General features: G+C 49.4%; 1 protein-coding gene across 11 annotated transcripts in view; it reads right to left on the bottom strand.

Annotated features, from left to right (window-relative positions):
* LYPD6B (LY6/PLAUR domain containing 6B) overlaps positions 1-19334 on the bottom strand; it is a 165710-nt gene that overhangs the window by 129198 nt on the left and 17178 nt on the right. The window contains exon 2 of one of the 11 annotated variants that reach the window (XM_072789146.1): positions 7950-8298. The exons of the other annotated variants lie outside the window; for them this stretch is intronic. The gene's annotated coding sequence lies outside the window, so the exon portion shown is untranslated. The remainder of the gene's footprint in view (positions 1-7949; positions 8299-19334) is intronic. 11 annotated transcript variants of the gene reach the window in all.

The following is a 19334-nucleotide window of genomic DNA, read 5'->3' as shown; positions in this document are numbered from 1 at the left end:
GATCACCTCACACTTGTTTAAAAAAAGGCTATTATAAAAAAGACAAGGAATAACAAGTGCTGGCAAGGATGTGGAGACAAGGGAACCCTTGTGCAGTCTTGGGAGTATAAACTGAGGTGGCCACTATGGAAAACAGTAGAGAGGTTCCTCAAAATATTAAAAGTGGAACTACTCTACAACCCCATGCTTCCACTGCTGAGTATTTGTCCAAAGAAGATGAAAACACAAACTCAAAAAGATACGTACCTCCCATGCTCTTGCAGGATTATTTACAATGGCCAAGACAGGAAAACGACCTACGTGTCTATCAATGGGTAAATGGATGGAGAAAATGTGGTATATATTTTTGTATATGACAACATTATTTAGCCACAAAAAAAAAAAAATGAAATCGTGCCATTTGCAACAACACGGATTGACCTTGAGGGCATTATGCTAAGTGAAATAAGTCAAACAGAGAAAGGCAAATATCATAGGGTTTCATTTATGTGTGGAATTTAAAAACAAACAGACAAGCCCATGGATCCAGAGAACAGATTTGTGGTGCTCAGAAGCAGGGGTGAGTGGTGGGGGAAATGAGTGAAGGAAGCCAAAAGGTACCAACATCTGATTATAATACACACGAGTCATGGGGACGTACTACGCAGTGTGATGACTATTAACTTAAAAAGTTTCGATCACCACAAAATTCCCTAACTATGCAGAGTAAATATCGGCTGGGCTTGTGATCCTTTCACAATGTGTACAAATATCAAAGTATGTTGTACAGCTAAAACCAATGTAATATTGTAGGTCAAGGAGATCTCTAAAAAATGCAAAAAAAAAAAAAAAGACAACTGAATGCCCCCTCCACCACGCGATGGGACTTCCGCAACACGCCCGGAGACGGTGGGGACGTCAGGCCGTCCGCTTCATGCAAGTGAGAGCTGGAGGCTGCCAAGAGCCAACATCCAAGTGCGTGTAGGTGAGGTCAGCTGTGTCCCCGCAGCGGCTGCACCAATGACTGCGGGCACCCGCAAGACGGCTGGGGGAAGGGCCGGAACTGCGAAGGCCTTTGCTCCCCTGTTCCACCTTCCCTCTGGGATCTCTACGACGACAGCTAACAAACAAGGCCCAGCGGCTCCCGCAGAGGCAGCAGGGTCCTCACCTGCTTACCGGGGGGCCAGGACCCCCCTCAGCGTGGCAGCAGCTGACCTCGGGGAGGGACCAGAGGTTCCTGACGTCCTGACATGAAAACATCCAGACTCGGTCAAGACCCTTCCGATGCGAACTTCAGTCCGGTCTCTCTCAACAGGGTCCCGGCCAGACAGCAAATGCACGTGTCCCAGGTTGGCACTGCTCCGACCGGAGAAGGACACCGACTCTTAAAAAGCAAGGAAGCCGGAGGACTTGCGGGAAGTCGCACAGCCTGTCCCTCAGGCCTCCCAAGCCCAGCTGACCCTCCTGCCTCCTGATCGGGGCTGAACGGAGTCTGCACCCCTCCCTCCCCAAAACTCATGTGCTGCGGTCCTAGCACCTAGGATGTGACCCTATTGGGAAATGGAGGCGTGCAGGGGTGACTAGTTAAGACGAAGCCCTTCTGGAGGACGGTGGGCCCTAAGCCAAGACGACTGGCGTCCTTATGGAAAAGGGAGTCTGGGGCCGGGCACACGTGTGCACACACACACACACACACACACAGAAGACAGCGTGAAGCCTGGAATTACACTGCCCAGGAAGGACCAGGAGCTGGGAAGGGACCCGGACCCGGCCCTCCTCGGGGCCTTCCACGGCGCAGCAGCCTGCTGCCACCTCCATCTCCCACCTGCAGCCTCCCCACTGGGGGTGGACGCATCTCCGCGGTTTAAGCCACTCAGTTGTGTCAGCCTGGTAGGACGGCCCTCGCCAACGAATCCGTCTCCACAGCCCGGGCCCGGCAACGTGGTCCACAGGGCAGCGCTAGCTTGATCTTGCAGATAAAGAAACAAGTACAGAGACGTAAAGCAGGTGGCATTAGGACACAAAGCCCTCACTAACCAAGGTAAGAATTCAGAAATCAAGAAAGAAAGAAAAAAAAAAAAAAAAAAACGTCGGCTGTGAAAAGTCATGCGAAGTAAAAGCATGAAAGAAATGACCGACTCTCCTTCCCTGGAAGCCTGTTAACTCCTCCGAGAAGGCTCAGGATGGTTCCGTCGAAGGAGAAAGGTGGCTGCACCGCGTCCCCAAAGGTGCGTCCTTCTCCTACAAATCTCAGCCCGCTCCGGCACACCCGGCCCCCAGACTCGTAATTCCCACCGTAGAAATGAATTACTCTTCAAAGACCTAAGTCCACTAAAAAGAACGTAGCTACTGCAAATGAGGCAAGAACAAGAGAATATGAATAGAAATGGCATTTTAATAAGTCGTAAGACTTTAGGGGCGGCTAAGAGTTAAGGCTCACTTCTGATCTTTAATATGGAATTAATCTACGGGGTCTTCCAAAAACATCCGTCTAGCAAAGGCCTTGCACGATGTCGTCCGTTTCAAGTGCAGCCACAGAAGATAAAAATGAACCCCTAAAAGCAGTCAGAGTTCAGGTGGGTTTTATGAATTGATCTCTGGTGTGTGCCAGCTATGGCTGAAGTCCAAATTACAGCAAACAATACGTATCTTAAATTTCATACGAGCTAGAATATGGTTAGAGTTAAATTTCATGAAATGGAAATCTACTCATGGAAGAATTATTGAGCAGTAAGTGTTGGACACCAGGGACGCCTGGGGGGCTCAGGGGGTGAGCATCTGCCTTTGGCTCAGGTCGTGACCCCAGGGTCCTGGGATCGAGTCCCGCATCGGGCTCCCTGCAGGGAGCCTGCCTCTCCCTCTGCCTCTCTCTCTCTGTGTCTCACAAATAAATTAATAAAATCTTTTTTTTTAAAGAAAAAAGTGCTGGATACCAGCTCACATGCTGAAAATCAGACCCAGGGGTGAATAAAGTAGAACCCAGCCTTGCCCTCACAGGGCTTAGAACAGAGCTCACAGGCATCCCACACGCTGGCAGTATTTCCCGATCTTTAAAAGGCGAGAATTTAGTGACAACTATCTTAGAAATTTCTATTTGTTCTTCTGAATGTTAATGCTAGTCAACTCCCCGGACTATCCTTGAAATGAGTACCAAAGGCTGGGCTCCAGGCCCCTGTCGGGTATAACCTATAGAGTGTGGTCCTTAGGGTGTGCGTGTGCGCCAACCTTGGAAGCAGGCCAACCTGTGCTGGAGAAGACCGGGGTCACGGATTTAATCCCCCCAAAGGACCACAGTAACCTCCACATTTCAAATGATTCGTTTACAGAAAGGACCATGGCCTCCAACACACGTGGAGGGGACACGGGCGATGCATGTCGTGAGCAGAGAGGATGGCAAAGGTCGATGCAAATGAAGATCTGGGCACAGCCAGGCCGCACGGCGCCTGGGGAGGGGGCGAGGGGCCGGGTCCAAGGAAAGGGCCGCGTGCCCCCCACGGACGAGCTTCCCTCCGTCCTTCAAGGACCCTCTCCGGCCCGACGTCGTGGCACCAGGACATCGTCCCGTCAGCCTACGACGCGGGCCAGCAGCGTTCACGGTCACACTCGTGCCGACCCTAGGGTTCCCTGCCCAGCTCGGGGAGGCCAGCGGCAGCCTCTGCCCCGAAGAGCCGTCGCCCGGGGCCAGCCCAGGCCCGCGGGCACTCGACGCCGAGCCAACGCACCTTGTCCCTCCAGGACACCAGATGGCTTCCGGCAAACGACAAGGGCGCCTGGAAGGGCAGGAGCTCCCAGGCCGTGCCATGGTGTGGATGGAAGCTCCGCCCCGGCGCGATCAGGCTCGCCTGCGACCGTGCGGGTACACTCAGCTCACCCACTTTAAGCAAATGAACAAAAAAAGGGAGGGAAATTAAAAAAAAAAAAAAAAAAAGACCTTAAAAGCCACTCCCTTCAAATCACTTGAAAAACAGCCCTTTGAAGAGCTTCTCCAGCAGAGGCCCGGGGAAATTTTTAAAAACCATAGTTCCCACTTACTAGGATTGACACGGTCTTCAAAAAATAAAATAAAATAAAATAAAAATCAAAGCGCTACAGAAACACGATGGCTTCCTAACACAAAGGGAAGGGCACTGTTCAAAGTGACTCTGTCGCGTGCTGATGGCTACTTACGCGGCGCGGAAACCGAGGCCCTCGCCTTCCTGCAGACGCCCTGGGCCCCCCCACCACCCCACCCCACCCCGGTCTTTTTTTGCTCGATCATTTCAGGGTTGCAAGGGCGTCCCGGGAATGAGCCGTCAAGGCTCCCCGTGGCGTTCAACGGGACGCTGGTCACGAGGTCGTCCACCGACAGCCCGCGGCACAGGCGGGCCTCCCCACGAGTAGAGGGGGACAGAGGACCCCGCGGGCCGCCGCGGCCTGGGCAGGACGGTTCCCACTGCCCCCGTCGCCAGGTTCTTCCTCCCCCTACACCACTGACTGCAACCCCAGCCTATTTTGATCTCAGGCCACCGTCTAGCAAATTCACAAAAATGCCTCGAACACCTCAGGTTTTACAGAGTCATGATAACATCCTCCACGGAATAATGACACATGGGTTTTTCTATCCATTTCCAACTCTTTGTCCTTTTTTTTTTTTTTTTTTTTAATTAAAGTGAGGGGGCGCCTGGGTGGCTTAGTCGGTGAAGTGGCCAACTCCTGATTTCAGCTCAGGTCATGACCTCAGGGTCCCGAATCAGCCCCGTAAGGCTGCACTCTCCGTAGGGGGTCTGCTTGAGGCTTCCCTCCCTCTCCCTCCTCCCCTGCCCCTCCTCCGCACGCTCCACGTATGCTCTAAATAAATCTTTTTTGGAAAATGAAATAAAAACCATAAAATTAGAGTAAGGATTTTTTTACTCTACTCTTTGGGTAGTAGACCCTCACTACGCCGCATACTTATTAGGACCAGAATGGTCTTCAAACAAATTCCCATCACACAACCACCATCCACACTGCTTCCTGTTTTTCCCAACAACCTTCATCCCGCTTCATACCTAATTTAGGACGTACCCGAAATATTACAGCAGCTCTAGAGCATCCCATCCTATGGATGTACGAGTCACCCATCCACCCCCTTTCCACTAGGTGACTTAAGTCACTTTCCATTTTTATTATAAATCACACTTTAAAGAATATCTTTATGCCAAAGATTTTTAATTCCAGACATTCCTTGAAAATACGTTTCTAGTTAGAGTTAGTCCAGGTGTGAGGAACTAGCCAAACGAGCAAATGATTTTAAAGTTGCCGGTAACAGGTTGCCGGCAGGTTCTCGTGCATTTCAGGGTTAATCGGACAGTTTGCTTTCCCGTGTTCAAATCCCACTCTTCTCGGGCAGCCCGGGTGGCGCAGCAGTTTGGCGCCTGCCTTTGGCCCAGGGCGTGATCCTGGAGTCCCGGGATCAAGTCCCGCGTCGGGCTCCCTGCATGGAGCCTGCTTCTCCCTCTGCCTGTGTCTCTGCCTCTCTCTCTCTCTCTCTCTGTCTCATGAATAAATATATTAAATCTTATAAATAAATAAATAAAACCCACTCTTCTCTAGACTCCCTTCCTCTCCTGGACTTGTTCTCCCTTCAGCCTCTTGCCTCCGTCTGCAAAACTGTCCCCAACCCTTAGGCTGAGCCGTCCTCCCCCGGCAGGAGGGCAGGGCTTTGTTACCCTTTGCTTTTGTTTCTGCCTATTTTCACTCTTCCTCTGACTCTGTCACCACACTTCCCCAAAAGCATCCCATTCCCCTTATTTAAATGGATATGGGTTACACAGGTGTCTCACCTGCTTTTTAGAACATAGATCCTTTACTGATTAGGAGTCTTATTATAAAAATATAGTCTAATGACCTACTTTCTAATTCCCTGCTGTAAAAATTTTCTCAAGTTCTTAGTCAAAACTCAGTTATAGGGATCCCTGGGTGGCACAGCGGTTTAGCGCCTGCCTTTGGCCCAGGGCGCGATCCTGGAGGCCCGGGATCGAATCCCACGTCGGGCTCCCAGTGCATGGAGCCTGCTTCTCCCTCTGCCTGTGTCTCTGCCTCTCTCTCTCTGTGTGACTATCATAAATAAATAAAAATTTAAAAAAAAAACTCAGTTATAGTCAAATTGCTTGCACTAGTTTACAGGTTCATCCATCATAGGGCTTTCAGTAATTTCTGCCCTCTATTTCTCCATTCACATAAAACACACAAGTTTCCTTCTTTCTTTCCTCTGCCAGAAGTTTGACAACTTTTAAAAAGTCTGTCTTTTTCCAGAATCCATGAACTATCTGATTCCATCTCGCTGAGATTAGCACAAACCTACACTGATGGATAAACTGCTCAGAACGTGATAGTCGATCAAACGTGCGGACGCGGTGCAGAACACAACATAAAACCACAGCCGCAAACACACGGATCCATCAGACTAGAAGCTGTCAATCCAGACCTGACTGGCTGTTTCTAGGTTTTTCTATCACCGGTTTACAACTTTTTTACTTCGGACCGGCACAGCCCCATAAGAAAGTTACAGCAAATGCCAAACATTTGAGGACAATTCAGGAGAAACAAAGGAAAGGGAAAGGAAGATTTTCATTTTCACAATCAAAACCACAAAGTTTCTAGACCATCTAGATCTGTGGCTGCAAACTAAGGCAAGATCACCATCACGTAACTGGAGCATCGACGGTGAAGAGTAGCGTGGGGAGACCTACTTCTGTTGACCGCTCCCCTCTCTCCGTTCCACATGGGACCTCACTCGGCCACCGGAGCTCAATGCGGTGAAGTCATACTCGGCAGGGGCTTCTCAAACGTCCACGGGCTCTGAGTCACCTGTGATCTGAGAGGCTGATTCTCCTGGGGGGGGGGGGGGGGCAGCACCTGCGATTCCACGCTCTGGTGAGCTCCCAGGGGCTAGTTCCTACAGCTACTCTGAGGACCAGACTAAGTAGCAAATATACGGAGTTCAGCACCCAGGAATTTTTTTTTTAAGATTTTATTTATTTATTCATGAGAGACACAGAGAGGGAGAGAGAGGCCGAGACACAGGCAGAGGGAGAAGCAGGCTCCATGCAGGGAGCCCGATGTGGGACTCGATCCCGGGACCCCGGGGTCACGCCCTGAGCTGAAGGCAGGTGCTAAACCTCTGGGCCACCCAGGCGTCCCCAGCATCCAGGAATTTTGTAATCAGCAGGTTTATAACAAAAGTTTCCAAAATGCAGCTATGGATGATTAGCTCCCTTTCTTTTATTAAAAGCAAGGTTCTTAGAGAAGAGACATCTTTTTCCTTAAGGGCATTAACACTGATAGATTCCGAAATACATCAGAAACTGGGAACTTGGGCGCCTGGGTGGCTCCGCGGTTGGGTGTCTGCCTGCGGCCCAGGGCGTGACCCCGGGGTCCTGGGATCGAGTCCCACGTCAGGCTCCCTGCATGGAGCCTGCTTCTCCCTCTGCCTGTGTCTCGGCCTTTCTCTCTGTGTCTCTCAGGAATAAATAAATAAAATCATAAAAAAAAAAAAAATGAAAAGAAAAGAAAGAAAAAGAAAAGGAAACTGGGAACTTGGGTTGCCCCGAGGAAGAAACTGGCTAACTGCAGGAGATGAGTGGGAGAAGGTCACTGAATATTCTTTTGCAGCTTTTAAATGTTGGACCACGTGAGCAAATTACCTACTCAAAATACAAACTGTATTTCAAAATCTTTTTTTTTTAATTAATTTATTCATTTATGAGAGAGAGAGAGGCAGAGACACAGACAGAGGGAGACGCAGGCTCCATGCCGGGAGCTCCACAAGGGACTCGATCCTGGGACCTCAGGGTCACACCCTGGGCCAAAGGCAGGCGCTAAACCGCTGAGCCACCCAGGGATCCCCTGTATTTCAAAATCTTAAAGCATTTCATAGGATACTCAATAAACATTAACTCAAATTAATCCCTTCCCAGGAAAGTAAGTGGTAGGCCCAGGAGACCACTTACCTTAAATAACTTAGCATTTTTCTTCAAAGAGGGAACATCCCACAGTTCCCCCACCTTCTAGGGCCAGGCCACTGTTACATTTTTATTCTAATAACATTTTCCAACCCAACCCTCTTCTCCGGCCCTGGAAGGGCCCCACAGGATACCCGGATTCACAGCAGATTCAAAAACAGCTACGTGCACCCTAGTAACTCTGGTCCCGCTGGCGGGAACAAGGAGCAAATGCGGAGAACTTTCTATCGCCTCCACCTCCAGTCTGTGCATTTGAGAGTCGGGCCTATTTGCACGGGCATCGCTCCTGCCAACGCCATTCAAGCCCGTGTTTCCGACTCCGGAGAAGCAACGGCGCCTGAAATCAGACCCAAAGGCAGGCACGGCTGAGAACGTGTGTGTGCACGTGACCCCGCCGCCGACCCCGAGGCTGAACACTAACCCGACTTGTTGTCACCTACGCGACCCGCCGCACCTGCACTCTCACAGCGGGGGCTCCACGGCCAACACGGCCTGTGACGCTCAGGATGGGGCGCTGGGGCCCCGGGAACTCCTGCGGGGACGTCGAGCCGTAACCTTCCCTGCAGCCGGCTCTCCGCTCCCCTGGGCCCCACAAAGCCCACCGCACACCCGGCTGCTGGGGCTTCCTCCCCCAGAGGTCGCCGCTCACCTGCTGTCCCCCCCGCTCCGGGTGACCCCTCCCCGGGGCCCCAGTCTCCTGCTCCTGGGGGACAGCCTGGGCTCCAGGGAAGGGGCTTGGCTGCAGGGAGACAGGAGAAGGGTGAGCAGTAGAGGCCCGGCCCAGCCGGGGCCCCCGGGACACGGGCCCCAGGCCCAGTGCAGCCCCCAGGACACGGGCCTCAGGCCCAGCCTGGCCCCCAGGACACGGGCCGCCAGCCCAGCGCTGTCCCCTCCCCTGGTGACGAAGGGCACAGGCCAGGACTGGGCGAGTAACCATACACTGAGGCGTGGGCAGTGGCCTGCAGCGGCCCAGGGCCACCTCCCCGCCGCAGACACAGCCCAGGACCAGCCGGGAGGGCCGCGGTTCCAGCAGGACACACGGGAACCCGGCATCACAGGCCCAGAATACGTCCCGGGGGCTGTGGCGAGGGGCCCTGCAGCTCCGAGGGCGCCCCCCCTGCCCCCCACGGCTTGAGCTGCTGTAGCCCGGGTCTCACCTGCCTGGTGGCGGGTGGGAGCCTCTGCCCACGGCAGCAGCGGACCAGGAGCCGAGAGTCGCCCAGCCGGGCTGCGGTTCCAAGCAAGAGGAGCGAGAGCGGCCGGGGCTGCAGAACGTGGTTCCGCCTGCCAGGACGCCCTTCCCCTCACCGGAAACTCCCGCGAGCTCGTCCTGCCTCGCGCAGCAGCCACAGCAACGGTCACTGGCAGCCACTGCCTCCAGCGACATCACTGGGCCCTCCCTTCCCTGCTCACTATTCTGGTCCCCTGAGCGGACCAGGCCATCGCCACCCCAGGGCCGCCATTACCTCGGCCTACAAGGCTCCTCCTATGGAGCCTTTACAGCTCTTTTCGCTCCCCTCCACTTCTTTTTTTTTTTTTAGGTTTTATTTATTTATTCATGAGAGACACAAAGAGAGAGGCCGAGACCCAGGCCAAGGGAGAAGCAGGCTCCATGCAGGGAGCCCGACACGGGACTCGATCCTGGGACCCCGGGGTCACGCCTTGACCGCCCTATTTAAAATTACAAACCCCTTCCTCCAGCACCTCAGCACTCTTGCTTTTTCTCTTTAATTTTTTCAGGGGTGGGGGTGGCGGGCACAGAGACGGCGAGAAAGAACGTTGAGCAGGCCCCACGCCCAGCACGGAGCCCGACGCCGGCCTGCATCCCACAACCCTGAGAGCCTGACCTGAGCCGAAATCGAGTCAGCCGCCCAACCAAGAAGTCACCCAGGAGCCCCCCTTTATTTTTCTCCAAAGCACCTAAAGCACTGACGTCCTGTATGTTTTCCCTACATATTGTCTCCTCCACCAGAAGCACATGTGCTGAGAGTCCAGGTGGGAGTAAAAGAGCTTCCGAGAGGGAAAAAGATTAGAAACAAGACCCACGAAGGCCCATTAGGCCCATTAGGCCGCCCTCCTCCTCCTCCTCCCCCTCCTCCTCCTCCTCCTCCCCCTCCTCCTCCTCATTACGCGGCCATTCCCGATGGTAGGATGCAGACTGAGAGCCCTCCTCCTTCAAGTTTCCCTTCACCTGTTTCTGCTTCCCTGGTCTCCCCCATTCCCAAACTCCCACAGCGCTGTCTGTTTATGCGAAGCTTCAGTCTAAACCACCAGCACCTGCCTCGGTGGGCGGCTGGGAGGACGAGATGGGCCCGTTCGTGGGTAGAAAAGCTCTAGGACGGGGCAGCCCGGGTGGCTCAGGGGTTTAGCGCCTGCCTTCAGCCCAAGGCGTGACCCCGGGGTCCCGGGTTCAAGTCCTGAATCGGGCTCCTTGCATGGGCCTGCTTCTCCCTCTCCTGTGTCTCTGCCTCTCTCTCTGGGTCTCATAAATAAAATTAAAAAAAAAAAAGGCTCTAGGATGGTGCTCAGTGCTGCTCACTATCCAGCAAGTCGTGCCCGTCGTTACCACCCGCCGGGCGTCGTGTCGCACATGCCGATAAAGCCTCGTGTCCACGGCGAGACGATAAGCAAACCGAGGTCGAAGATCTTACTCTGCATTTTGAAATCCCCCAGGGTCCTTAACCCGGTTTTTAAAAACTATTTGTCCACTGGTTGAAACGAAGGACTTCCACCCTGAAAGATTGGTTAGAAACCCCTCAGAACCTCTATTTAAACAGCGATCCTAATCCTCCTCCTCCAGGACTGACCTGCTGTGTAAACTCCGCAAACCTAGGAAATCGGCCCGAGCGTGGGAAGCTCGCTAGCGCGGGATGGCGGGCCGGGCCTCTGTGAAGCAGCAAACATACGGACTCCAGAGAATTTTCCCCAAGGCAGCTGTTCCGTCTGATCTTGACTAGAATGTTTGCAGCTAATGAAGTGTTGCTCTGGTCTCAGCAGGACCCCGCAGGCCTCAGCCCCGCAGGCCCACCCCCCCCCCAGTAGCGCCCTGCAGTCGCCCAGACCCCTGGCCCCAGGGACAAAGGTGGTGGAGCCTCGGTGGGGGGGGGGGGGTGGCCCCGCTCACCGGCCCCTCGGCCACTGCCACGGCTGCCTCCAGGAAGCCCTCAGGCCGCACCGCCGAGGCCTCCTGAGGCACCTGGGGCCTCAAACTCCCCCAAATCGGACTGCTCCGTGCCCGGGGGGCAGCCCTGAAGGAGGACAGCTCTGAGGGGCACAGGCCAGCAAGGCGTTCACTGCCCCCCTTCCTTCCCTCCAGCCCTCCTCCTCATCCAGTGCTCTCTGTGCCGACGTCATAGTTACTCCGAGGGCTGGGCACATCCTGGGCGCCGCGAACACAGAGGAAATGAGCCCTGGCCCGCCCTCGGGACGGTGCCTTCCAGGGAGAGAGCAACCATGGCCCGACGTATACAGTTGGCCCTTGAGCTGCAACTGGTTTGACCTTCTAGGTCCACTTGCGTGTGGATTTTCTTCAGTGCAACAGCCTAAATGTCTCTTCTCCTCCTTGGGACTTTCTGGACCTTTCTCTAGCTTAGGGCCTTGTAAGAATACAGCGTACGATGCACAGAGCATACGAAACCTGTGTGCGTCGACTGCCCGTGCGGTCGCTCAAGCTTCTGATCAGCAGTAGCCTGAGGTAGTTAAGTTCTGGGGGAGTCGGAAGTTCCACGAGGGTTTTCAGCACAGGGCTGGGTGCTCCTGACCCCCACGTTGTTCACAGAGTCAGCTGCACTGTGCTAAACAGATACCGACGTGTGCCGAGGAGAAGAGAACAAAACAATAGGGAAGAGCAGGATATAACATGTTATGGGGCCAAAAGGAAGGGTGGGATTATAGACGGGTAGCTAAGAACTCCCTCAGGGAGAAGCTCCTGTTTGAGTCTGAAGGGTGTCAGGGAGCCAGCCTTGCAGATGCATGGGGAAGGGCACTCAAGGCAGCATTAAATGCAAAGGTCCTGTGGCAGATCAGGGCTGGCATGTTGGGAAACATCAAGGAAGCCTAACATTCACGAGGATAGATGCAAGAAACAAAACCCAAGAGGAGCAGGGAGCGAGATGTATGCTTCCGACACGCACACCTCTTGATCAATCACAGAGAAAAGTACCCCATCCACCAAATTTTCATTCACTCAAAACTCTGCAGTATTTTTCAAACTATTGAAAATATTCAAATTTTCAATATTTCAAAAAAATGCATGTCTCTATATTTCAAGAGAACAACAAAAAGGACAAAAAGCTAACATGCAAAAGAAAAGGAAAAAAAAAAGCCGACGTATTTGCCTGGGGAAAAAATCCTAAGGTTCCATTAATAAAAATGAAAACTGTTTGTGGCTTTGAGTGTAAGTTTTTTTTGAACTGGGACCAAGCATCACAATAAAGAACACAGCTTAGCACCGCAGGCAACTGGATGTGCAACAATGCTATAAAAGGACGTCACGCTGGCGTAAAAGAATAACACGCAGGATTACAGGAGACAAGAGCATCGGGATTTACCGCAGGGACATTTCTTTAAATGTTGCAATGCCCCAAAGGTCTTTGGCAAATTTAAATGCCAAGTTGGCTAATGCACCATCCAGACCACACGTCCTTCCCGCCCAACCAGCTTCTCAACATGAATAAGACGCTATCAACCAAGATGTGTGACACAGCAGGGTTTGGGGGTGGTACCTGGGGCTCTGCTGTCTTCCAGTTGCATTCAGTCCTAATCAGCCAGTTTCGTGCATCATGACAACAGTTTTCCAATGGACAAAAACCCATAAATTCTAAGCAGTTCAGTGCAGGGACTCGGCGCGCTTAGGGACACACACAGTCTGTGTCACCCGGGCAGTTTGGCACGGGCTAGGGGGCACAGCTGTCATCAATGCCAGGCCACAGTCCTTCCCCCGCAGGTCCCGCGAGGCCACACCCACCCTCCCACCAACAAAATGGACAAATTCCTGTTGATGGGTCATTCCGAGACTACCCCTGGTTGGGAATTACCAGGAGGAAAACTATAAGAAGTCAGTGGGGCTAAAGTGATCGACCTGATAAAGAACAGCAAGGAAAGAAGTGACCTGAACTTCAGAAAGGGAAGGAACCAGAGGAGCCAAAAGGATTTTTGAGGAGAGGTGATCCGGAACTGTATGAGTTAGGAGAGAAGCAAGAGAACTTTTAGAGACATTACTTAGCATTTCTAGAAATATACATTAAATCCCTATTAATGGGGATCCCTGGGTGGCGCAGCGGTTTGGCGCCTGCCTTTGGCCCAGGGCGTGATCCTGGAGACCCGGGATCGAATCCCACATCGGGCTCCCGGTGCATGGAGCCTGCTTCTCCCTCTGCCTGTGTCTCTGCGCCTCTCTCTCTGTGACTATCATAAATAAATAAAAATTAAAAAAAAAAAACCTCTCTCTCTGTGACTATCATAAATAAATAAAAATTAAAAAAAAAGATTAAAAAAAATCCCTATTAATGTTCTTTAAAAAGGGCAAATACAAAAAAATAAAAATTAAATAAATTAATTAATTAATTTAAAAAGGGCAAATACAGGTTGAAATTTGGAAATACTTCTTACGTTAGCTTCTGAATTGTGTTCCTCTGAATAGTAAATGGCATCAAGTACTCTTAGAACAACTAGACTCGGGGAAAGAGCTTAGTCTATGGACAGAAAAAAAATGCAGTGAATTCTTCACTTGACATGATACATTCTGCGTTATCAAGGGCCGCGATGTATTCCAAAACAAAGCACAGCGAAGATGGTACAGGGCAAATCCCGACCAGCGTCCCCTGCCCTGCCTCAAACACTGACGCCGGTTATTCAGCAGATGTTAATAATCACATGCCAAATTTGCTCCCACGCTACCTAAAAAAGCAGAAACATGGGCAAAGATTCATTCTGTCCTGCATTTTTCCAGTCTCACCAAAGAGCCCAAGTAACAAAAACTTGCTCCCCTGCCATGGTATTCCCCAGTGATCCAGAAGTTTCTACTCAGTTGACCTAAGGATAAAAAAGGATTTTCTCTCAAGGATCATGAATCTAACCAGTCCCTCCTTCTCCCCTCCAAAAGACAACCTATCAGGCAGGTTCAGAGGAGGGTAGTCAGACATCCTTCAAAAGCAAAAGCTTTTCTACTCACCAAGAAGTTTCTGATCAAAGAGGATTCCTAAATAATATAAAATATGCCCCACTGGTGAGTTAGTCAACTAAAAGATTTGGTTGCACAAGGAAGCGAATAAATTCCCCATTCTAACCATAAAATAACTATTTGAGACTCTATTAATGATTATACCAGAATTCTATTTAAGTTATATAAAATTTTAAAAATTAAGTGGAGAAACTGACCTATAAGTAGCATAAGAACTAAAGACTGAGATGATCTGAGAAGATCCTCTAAAACCAAAGGAAAGAAGCAAAGACTCTGAAATGCTGCTTTATAATACTATGTCATATCCAGACATCTGCTTATGTAGAATGGTTTCTGTTCTCTGTCTTGTGTTTTTTTCCTACTTTCTTGATTTTTACAAAAGGGTAACATATAATGTCCACAATCAAGAAGGAAAAAAAAACAACAAGGTTTTAAAAAATGCACAGAAAAGACAAAATGTACCTTTAGAATGTTATCAATGAGTGTGCCTGAGGGATAAATTGCTCTTCACATGTCATTTTTCTGTATTTTCTGAAGCTTCTAGAATGAGAGTGTAGTGATTTATAATGAAAAGGAAATTTTAAAAAGACAAATTATTAAAATGTCAAAGGACTAAAATGTTTATTAAGGGCCAAAATATACAAATAGCTAATATGATCCGGAAAGAGCATGAACCATCGAGTAGGTACCTTTCACAGTTGAACAATCTACATGGTCTATACCGGCACGTCTCATCCTTGAGCATGTCTTCTGTTCAGGTTCTTACACCACCTTGAGGGGGTGTTGAAAACACAGGGATGCAGCCCGAGAAGGTGCACTTCGGACAAGCTCTTGGGCGATCCTGATGCTGCCAATCTGCAGCCCAGGTTTGAAGCAACGGGAAGTGAGTGTTCTCCCCGGAAGCATGCCCAGCTCATTCTAGACTGAGCAAAAGAGCAAATGAACTCAGAATTCCACCTTCTTTCAAAGTTCTATTAATATATTTTAAATATTTTATTTATTTATCCATGAGAGACCCAGAGAGAGAGAGGCAGAGATGCAGGCAGAGGGAGAAGCAGGCCCCATGCGGGGGAGCCCGAAGGGGCTCACGCCCTGAGCCGAAGGCGGACGCTCACCCGCTGAGCCACCCAGGTGCCCTTCTTTCAAAGTTCGAAAACAAGGGCACAGAGTCCTCTCTCTAGTCAACCCTTGGAGATTAAATCCTTAGTTACGTCCTATAAAAGTGGGGGGGGGGTGTCAATGAAATTAAGATCATCATGATTGCAGGAGCTAACGGGTTTGTTGCCGACAGCCTGCGAACACCCTAGAACTCACAAGCGCGCCAAACCCCTTGGTGGTGGTTTTCAACGACAGCATGTCCTTCGGTGATTCTGTTAGCCGCCTAGGAATAGGAGGCCGTCCACGGATTCAGAATCCATCACTCGAAAGGACACAAAACAAGGCGAACGTGCCCTCCATGAGCTCACCTGGTGCTGACAGGTGCCTCTGAGACGCCGGAGCCCCGGGCAAGGGGTGGATGGGGAAGGAATCAGGACGGTGCCTGCCCGTGGATGCTCAGCCTCATACGGGCGGCCTCCCCGGGGGTCCCTCGGGAGCTACCGGCACAAGCCACAGCAGGAGCCTGAAAGCCCTAAGGAATGACTCGGGCCCACACCCGGCGTCCCTCCATCCGGCAGCAGAGGATGGCCGCGGGGACTCCTGCCACCCAAAGCAAGGAGGAGGGTACGTGGCCGAGACCTCCGAGTTCTGCGTGGTGGATCAGAACCTCGGCAGGAAAGCAGCCTCGGGAGCTCTAGAGAAGCCACGGAGGACTCACCGCCGCCAAACACAGCTTGCCACTGTCCCCAGGGCCGGCTCCAGGCCTTCCCTGCTGTTCACTGCTGTGTGGCCTCCAAGCTCTGCCTCTGCCTCTGCCATGGAACAAGATGAGGGGACGACGCGCTTGACAAGCGCCCTCCTGGCAGCCCCGTAGTCGCGGCCGCCCTGGAGATGCTCAGGGGGACGGTGGTCAACGGGCCTCTTACTAAGGCCTCAGCAGACAGGGTGACGCGCCCGGCGAAGCTGTGCAAAGCCCGGGATCTCTAGCGATAGCTCGTCTTCCGCTGAACCCGGGTTCGGTGGCAGATGCTACCCATAAAGTCATTGATAAACCAGTATCGAACGCGCTCCTTTGTGAGTCACTGTTTCACTCACTGAGATGTTTTTTTGCACAACCACAGCCCCAACGACAGACGGTGGCTTCACAAGGAGAAGAGATACCAGGAAACCGCCCCTCGCTGTATTTCCATAACCTCAGCATCCAGCACTGAAAGCTCGGGGAAATAAAATCGGGCTGAACGGCCTTACCAATGAGGTAGTTTGCTGCCGCTGAAAACCATGTTTTAGAAGGTTAATTAGTAACATAGTCTGGGCATGTGAGGAAAGCTGGTTGCAGAACATTCTGTAGGTAAAACAGTATAATCTGATTTTGCAAATCTATGTGGGCATAAAAAATACTCAATAAATGGTAGCTATTATATTTTACATCTATTAAGGCTCCAGCCCTTTTCTTACATGTTGGAGTAAGCTATATATTCAAGTTATAACACATATCGATCATTTATGTGTCACAAATTTAATGCGAATTTTCCCAGTCTGTTGTCTCTTCATTTATATAGAAGTTTTCAATTTTATTTATTTATTTATTTTTTTAAAGGCCAGAGCTCTATTTTTTTTTTTTAAAGATTTTATTTATTTATTCATGAGAGACACAGAGAGAGGCACAGACACAGGTAGAGGCAGAGGGAAAAGCAGGCTCCATGCAGGGAGCCCGACGTGGGACTCGATCCCTGGTCTCCAGGGTCACACCCTGGGCCGAAGGTGGCGCTAAACCGCTGAGCCACCCAGGGCTACCCCGAAGTGTTCGATTTTAATCTATTCAAGTCTACTTGTTTTTTGTTTCACTGGTTCTTTCTTTTGCATTCAAGCCATGAAAACTGTCGTTCCTATGCAAACCTAATAAACATTTTCTGCCAGTTTTTCTATAATTGATATGCAATATTCAACTCTCTGTGTAGTTTATTTATAAGATACGGTAATACTTGGTGGGGTCCAAAGTGACATCTTCTTATGTGCAAAGCATTTATTAAATAATTAAATAATTCTTCCTCATTGACCTGTTTTTTTTTGTTTTTTTGGTTTTTTTTTTTACTTATTTTGAAAACTTTAGCACACTATTCCAGTCCCCTTTTTAAATGAAAAGTACAAAAACCTCAAAGTAAAAACCCAAATATACACAGTAGTTTCATAAGAAATCTCAGTAAGAGATTATAAACAAATCAAATGACCATCAGGGCATTTTGCCTTCATTTCAGGCATCCACTAAGCAATAATTCCTATTTGAAATCAGTTCTTCCCATTCAGTGGAAGGCTCTGAGAATGCATCTGTAGGGCCTATGAGCACACGGTAGCTGAGTCTCCAACTGCTGTCTGAATTCTCTGCTCATTATTGTGGAGGGGCTACTTCTTGGGTGACAGGCAATATTATTCTAACCCTAATATACCTGAATATTATGCCCCTTGGCCTGAAAACACTGAAAGTTGAAGAATTCATGACTTGATTTAGTTAAGATTTAGAACTATCATTTTCACTCTATTGATTTTTCCTCCAAATATATTAGAAACCTACCATATGTAATATATACTATGTAAACTTGGACTTGTTTTTTTCCCCTAATGTCTGCATCTTGCCATTCCCTTTAAGATATAAGCTGCTAGAAAGTAAAGGCTGCGTTTGTTGGAGAAGGAAGGAAAGAAGGAAGGAAGGAAGGAAGGAAGGAAGGAAGGAAGGAAGGAAGGGCGGGCTCATTTGCTGAGCCTTGACCACAACAGACACCCAGGAAAGCCTGCCAATAGATCAACAATTATTTTAGTGTTTCATCCATAAACGATGCTTAAGGAAAAAAATTTATATATATATAATATATATATATAATATATATATTATAATATATATATAATACATATATAATACATAAATATAAAACTATTTTATAATTATATTAAATAAAAATACAAATACAAATATATAAATATAAATATATATATTTATATATATATAAATATATATATAGGGGATCCCTGGGTGGCTCAGCGGTTTCGCGCCTGCCTTTGGCCGGGGTGCAATCCTGGAGACCCGGGATTGAGTTCCACGTCGGGCTCCCTGCATGGAGCCTGCTTCTCCCTCTGCCTGTGTCTCTGCCTCTCTCTGTGTGTCTCTCATGAATAAATAAATAAAATCTTTTTAAAATAAAAAAATTAAATATATATATATATATATATATATATATATATATATATATATAAATGTTTTCATCTGAATTCATCTCTCCTACCAAGTAACATGGACAGATTTTTGCCATCAACTCACACCCTGAAGCGTAAGACATGATGATCTTTCATTTGCATAGCTACGACTCGTCATTACCAGCCCTATTTTTTTGACTCAACAAAATAGAATTGCACCATTAGGATTGCAGCATGTCTGTTCTTGCAGTGACTATTTTGAATTGTGCTTTTTAGTAGCAACCACTTTAAGGGGAAAAAAAAATTGTACTTCTAAAGTGTACACTTGGCTTGGTTTTAGAGACTGAGCTTGCCTGGGTTCGTTTGCCTGTTGCTTTTCCACGTAGGGAAAGAATGTCTGAGAGAGGTTCCCCTGGAGAGAGGCAGCTGATGAGAGTTCTCAGCCTTGTGATCTCTTTCTAATCCTCTCCAACCATCAATGGACTAGTTCTCTAGACACCGTCACCACCACCATCATCGTTATCATCAGTGCTACAATTTACCGAGCACTTTATATGTGTCAGTCACACTGCTGAATGTTTATTTCCAGCGTTATTTTCATTACCAGAAAATTCTAGAACATAATTCCAACCGGTATCTTTAAAAATTGCCCGATTTGATATCATACTTACGTGTGATTTTAGAGATCTTGCTTAATTGTTTAATCCAAGGAATGACTAGCATACTAAGAAGTTCGTGATTTCGTGTCATAGTACACTATATTCTCATACATAAAGCAGAGAAGTCTAACCTGTAAGAACATCTCCCTGCCCTGCTTCTCTCGTTTCTGTTGGAGAAGAATGGATGCGTTTGTCACGCGGCAAAAGGAGGCCCAGGAAGAGCAAGAGAGATTATCTTACATGTTGGCA

This window comes from Canis lupus, chromosome 20 (genome assembly GCF_048164855.1).
Source record: "Canis lupus baileyi chromosome 20, mCanLup2.hap1, whole genome shotgun sequence".
NCBI lineage: Eukaryota > Metazoa > Chordata > Mammalia > Carnivora > Canidae > Canis > Canis lupus.
Note: the sequence above shows the minus strand (reverse complement) of the source record. Positions and strands in the feature narration are given on the sequence as shown.